The following is a 6,000-nucleotide window of genomic DNA, read 5'->3' as shown; positions in this document are numbered from 1 at the left end:
TAGTCAGTCAGACTTAACGGACACCACTGTTTTACGCAGGTATGTCTTCAGACAGAAGGAAGTACCGACATAATGTGAAGCCTAAAGCAGTGGTGTTTAGTGGAATTCTGTAACAGTGGCAAATCTCCTTATTTTTCCCCCTGTGTTTTAATGTTAAAGGCTTCTGAAACACCACTTATATTACACTATCAACCAAAACTATGAGATGTTTTTGTATGTTTATAATTATTATATACTTTAATTAAAATCATCACAAAAGTTAAAAAAAATAAGCTTTTATGTTTTTTTTTTTTTTTGATATATATTTTTAATTTATTAAAGGGGGGGTGAAATGCTCATTTTCACTCAATATCCTGTTAATCTTGAGTACCTATAGAGTAGTACTGCATCCTTCATATCTCCAAAAAGTCTTTAGTGTTGTTATATTTATAAGAGAAAAATAGTCTGTGCCGATTTTTTTCGGAAAAACACAAGCGCCTGGAGGCGTGACGTGTGGGCGGAGCTAAAGAATCACGTGCGTCAGTAGGCTTTTTCGTTGAGAGCATGTGGAAGCTGTGACATTACCGTGAGGGAAAAAAAACATCATCCAAAACAAACCATGGCTAACAGTCAGATTCAGCCGTTTATTTATGATCCAGAATCAGATCCAGAGGCTGAAACTGAACGAAAGCAGCAGCAGCAACGACTCGCTCCGAGCGGGGCTCGAACCCGGGTCTCCAGCATGGGAGGAGGACGCACTAACAAGGAGGCAGAGACATTTTAAGCAGTTTTACTCACCGCCTGCGGTTCCAACACACGATCGTGACCCTTTTTCGTTGGGATTGCATCATCCTTAAGAAATAAACGATACGCAAATCCGTCGTCAAACTGGGCCTTGTTTGTAAAACAAGCATCTTCGAAATGCAGGGAACAAACACAAACACTTGCACAACTCCGTCGATGCTCTTTAAAAATAAACTCCGTCCACTGGTCCCTTAATGTTTTTTTTTTTTTTTGGTAATCTGTGCAGGGTTGTCTTGCCCTGGCAACCAAAAACACACTTCTTTTTGACTTTTCGCGACGCTCTCGCTCTGATCAGTGAAATGTCTGTGCTCTCAGTGCTCTGCTATACGGGAGCGCGCGCTCTTCCGGGAGAAGTGCCCCTAGGACCCATATAAGGAAATTCCGCTCCATCTAACGTCACACAGAGCCATACTCGAAAAAAACTTTCCAAAACTTGTGACAAACCGGAAGGAGTATATTTGGAACAAAAATACTCCTTCAAACTTACAACTTAATTTTTGAAACTTTGTCCATGTTTAGCATGGGAATCCAACTCTTTAACAGTGTAAAAAACTCAGTATGCATGAAATAGCATACCTATATTTATAGCATAACTATATTTTTTGTACTACACACTACTGTTACAATGTTTGGGCACCTATTTTATTTATTGTGTAACAAAATTTATAGTTTTATTCACCAAAGATACATTAAATTGATTTAAGTGTGACAATAAAGGAGTTAAAAGTGTTACAAATAATCTCTAACTTTTGGCCAATTTTAGAAAAAAAAAGTTAATTAGTTGAAGGACCCCATTCATGATTGTAACTGAAGCCCATGATGTGCACATGATGAATTTTTTTCCCTCAGAACTGTTCAAATATTACATTTATTAGGAGCCACTACAAAATTCTCATTGACAGAAAAAGTCCTCCGGTGTGTGACCTGTACAGTTACACCATAGGACAAAGATGTCACACCACAAGACAAGGTCTCTTTAAAAAGTATTTTAAATGATTAAAGATTTGTTTTACTCCTCTTTCTTTTTTGATCATATTTGATGTTCTTAAATGAAATAATTACATTGATTAAACTATTCTCTGATGTTTTTGCAGAAAACTTGTACTATTATAAAGTGTCATGAAAAGAAGTATAAAATTTGATATTTCGTTTTTTAAACTGAAAGACTTAAAGGAGAGAAATTAGTGGAAGAGAGAGGACATGGAAATATTGATAGAAAATTAACAGATCCACCAGAAGGGAGGAGATCCCAAGAGAACGATACAGAAAGTAAATGGAATCAAAATGATAGCTTAAATAGAGTAGCCATATAGTTTTAAATTCATTCACATCTTAATGAATATAGTTTGAATATCAATCATGTTTAGCTGTGCCACACATGCAGCGGTGGGCTTGAAGAGTTTCAGTAACATACTGATTGACTAAAAGACTAACTTTTATTGATAAATTAGTTTTTGTTTTGTTTAAAAAAACATGTTGATGTAATTTGTATTTAAATTAAACTTTCTTTTCCCTTTGACATGTTCAAAATTAAATATAAATAATTTCATGACTACCATATCTGTCCTTTAGTATGATGTAATGTCCTATGGTGTGACGCATAAAAGATCACAGATTTGCTTTTCTCAAAATATCTATAAAAAAAATATTGCTATATATAATGGACACACTGTACCGTTGAAAATTTTTTGATATTTGAGATATATACAATCATCTATTTTATTTTATTTTTTCAGAAAGTATGACTGCTTTTGCATGTCAGTTTATTCCTTTATAATAGCCAATTACAGAATTATTCTGTATGACAAAGAGTTGTATGATCAAAGTGGGTAACGATGCTCCAAGATAATGAGTGCTTATTGTTTGTAATCTGGGCTGGTGAACCAAAAAATGGGTCACCGTTTCTAAATGCTGAGCTGAGATAAGCAGTCATACAAAAAAGACAAGCACTTCCTTTCAACACACTGTCCACAATGCAGCCCAGTGACTGACAAAGGATTCTTTTGATTTGATCTCATTTTGCTCTTTCTCTCCTCTCCTTTCCCCTTTTATACAGATTGAGATCCATTGTGAGCACCAGCGTTTTAGGATCTTTGTGGATGGACACCAGCTGTTTGACTTTTATCACAAAGTAAAGTCTTTATCTGCCATTAATATGATCCGGATAGTTGGGAGTCTTCATATCACCAAGCTGGGCTAACCAAGCACACCTGAGCACGCGCCAGAAAGGACTTCTCACAGGTGACCATCTGCACCTGTGCGCTTGCCACAGCTCTCACAAAGACATCAACAACATCTGCATTTTCACTTCTCTTTTGCCCTCTAACCTAACATCGTGATGATTTCTGAGTATTGTATCATAACCTGTTGGTGAATGGTTGCAATATCAGATGTGTGTTTTCCAGTATCTTTGCTTCATACTGTAGCATATTTGTTCAGCTTCAAAAGAAATTCAGGGATTGCACACTTTGATATGCACTCTGTGGCAGTAACATACGCCTCTGGGGTTTAGCTGCTCGCCATAGACACTGCCAATGTACTTGTGCATGTAGTCTATCAGTGTAGTTTCAAAATGATCCAAAACTCAGGAAATCAGATAGATCAGTTAATAATATTTCATTTCATTCTGATGACAAATTTACTTTAAATTATTATAAGATACTCTAAAATGTGTTGGCTGCTAAAATATAGGAGCTCAGATTCAGCATTTGTCATTCCACGTTTGTTTGATTTGCATTATTTAATCTTAATAATTTAAAATATTTTGGAAGGAAGATGTTGTTTTAAAATGGCATACCTTTCCTTTCCTGTGTCTGTTCATTGCAACTTAATTTTTGGGAGATAGATATGTTACACTGAAATATTAGAGAATGTAGGTTTGCCCCTTAATAGTCGACAAACTGTTAGTTGACAAGAAGAGGCGTAGTCGATCAAAAACGTATTAGTCACAGAAAAAAAACAACAATCCAAAGGAAGTTGAAAAGTCACGTAGTCCGTGATGTACAGATTATTAACAGCTGGTCTTAGTGGTATTTGCAGTACATCAGTCAAGATATCCAAACCTTTTTTTGTTCATCAAATTCAAATGTGGCTTATCATCTGAAACATGTAAGGAGCAGCAACATGGCTGCTTTCTCTAACATTAACCTAGAAAAATGTATCCTATTCAAGTGTTTATGTGGAGTGTGGAAGCAGCATGCTCACTAGATGACCGTTAACTTGGAGGCACCCGTGTGATCATTTGCATTTAACTTAAAATACTATAATTTTCTAACGGAGTAATACATCTTTTTGTGTGCACTCACAATGACAAAAACAATTGTGCTTTTGTAAAATAATGAAAGCTAACATTACGTTTTCTGCTATCTAGGGCTCTGTGAACTTGAGGATGTCAAAAACAGTTAGCCAAAACTCCACAATATATCTAGTGAAATGTTAAATGGTCCAAATCAAATGGGAAACAAATAATTTCAGATTGTGGAATCACTGCAGCCGAAAATACAGAAAACACTTGTTTATCAATGAATTATTATAATGTTAAGGCAATTGTCTGGGTTTTTTTTTAATACAATTTTTCTTGACGCATTCATAATTTTTCTGCCGGTGTGCTGTGGCAAGTTTTATATGTTTTATTTTATACGCTTTAGTGCTAATAGTCTATAGGCAATTAAAGGCTCATATTAATTATGAATTATATGGTTCTATTAAATAAACGTGCAGTTGATTAGTCGACTAATTGCTAAAAATGAATGACTGCTAGTCGACTAGAAAAATCTTTAGTCGAGGGCAGCCATAGTAGAATGTCACATGAGGATTATTTAATTCAAGGTAGAAGACTTTATTTTTAGAAATTTGATCATCCAGTCATTCTCTTACAGACCTGCACAATATTTAATTACAAGAGTATAATGTTAAATTCTTGGCAACTAAACCAACAAATTATTGCTTTTGGACACTTCCAGTGTTTTCTGTGAGGAATGACTTCAGTGCTGCAGTTTTGCAAAAAATAACTCCGCTTATGTTTACGCTTTATTATAGACTTCGTAAAAAAAAAAAATTAAGGAGCAGATATAACAGGGCTGAATTTTTTCTTGAATGTGAGGTCATCCACTGATAGGCTTCGTAAAAGCTTAGCTGTGGGTGTAAATGAGTGTGTGTCTTCAGTCTTAAAAAAAAAAAAATTATTCTCTCCTTCTTCCTCGTACTTCTAATGTCACTCCTCTAAATATATAAACATAATATGAATGGTCAGCGTATTTCCTGTATTCAGCAGTGCTTTTTGCTATGAACCTTTGCCCTGTAAACCCAAAATGCTGTCCACTCGGTTGTTTTCTGCTCAACTTCCACTTGTAGGATTGGATTAGTATGATAACAGTGATTATTATTGCTACTTATTATATTACAATATTCGAAAAACACCTCTTGATTTGCATTCATTTGCATGACATGTATATTATATTACATGTATATTACCATTCAAAAGTTTGGGGTCTATAAGATTTTTTAGTTTTTTTTTAGTTTTTGAAAGGAGTCTCTTATGCTCAAAAAGACTGCATTTATTTCATGGTAACTGCAGTAAAAGCAATAATGTTGTTTGTGTGAAATATTATTTCCATTTAAATTTACTTTGCATTTGCGAGCTGAATTTTCACTCTGGCCTTCAGTGTCATGTGATCCTTCAGAAATCATTCTGGTTTGCTGATTTGATGCTCAAGGAACATTTCTTACCAATGCTGAGAACATCTGTGCTTAATATTTTTGTGGAAACTGTGATATTAATTGGTATTAATTTCTTTAAAAAAAAATGACTGACCCAAAAGTTTTGAACGGTGGTGAATGTAGTACTACGGTCACATAAATTCTCGTTGATGAATGTGCCATGTGTTGTAGTGAAAGGGTCAGCAATGCTTCTCAGTAGTCAGTATTACTGTATATTCAGTATTATGGCAATTGGCTAATATGGCTAATATTTTCTAACATTATACTTCGTCTGTGTCCTGGAACTCATGGAAATAGAGGCAGTGATGAATGAAATTGAAGGGCTGCTGTTTTTGTCTGCTTTACTGGACGATCTACTTGACTGAATTCCATGTGATGGAATAATGCTACACCAGAGTACTTAACACCAGCCAAAAACATTTGCCCACATCAGCGTCTGGCCAACATTGAAGTCAGAGGATTTACTGAGTTCAATAGAGAGCTTGTATTAAAGATTTT

The sequence above is a fragment of the Carassius auratus genome, chromosome 13, assembly GCF_003368295.1.
Source record: "Carassius auratus strain Wakin chromosome 13, ASM336829v1, whole genome shotgun sequence".
In the NCBI taxonomy this organism is placed as follows: Eukaryota; Metazoa; Chordata; class Actinopteri; order Cypriniformes; family Cyprinidae; genus Carassius; species Carassius auratus.
The sequence above is the reverse complement of the archived record's forward strand: the minus strand, read 5'-3'. Positions refer to the sequence as shown.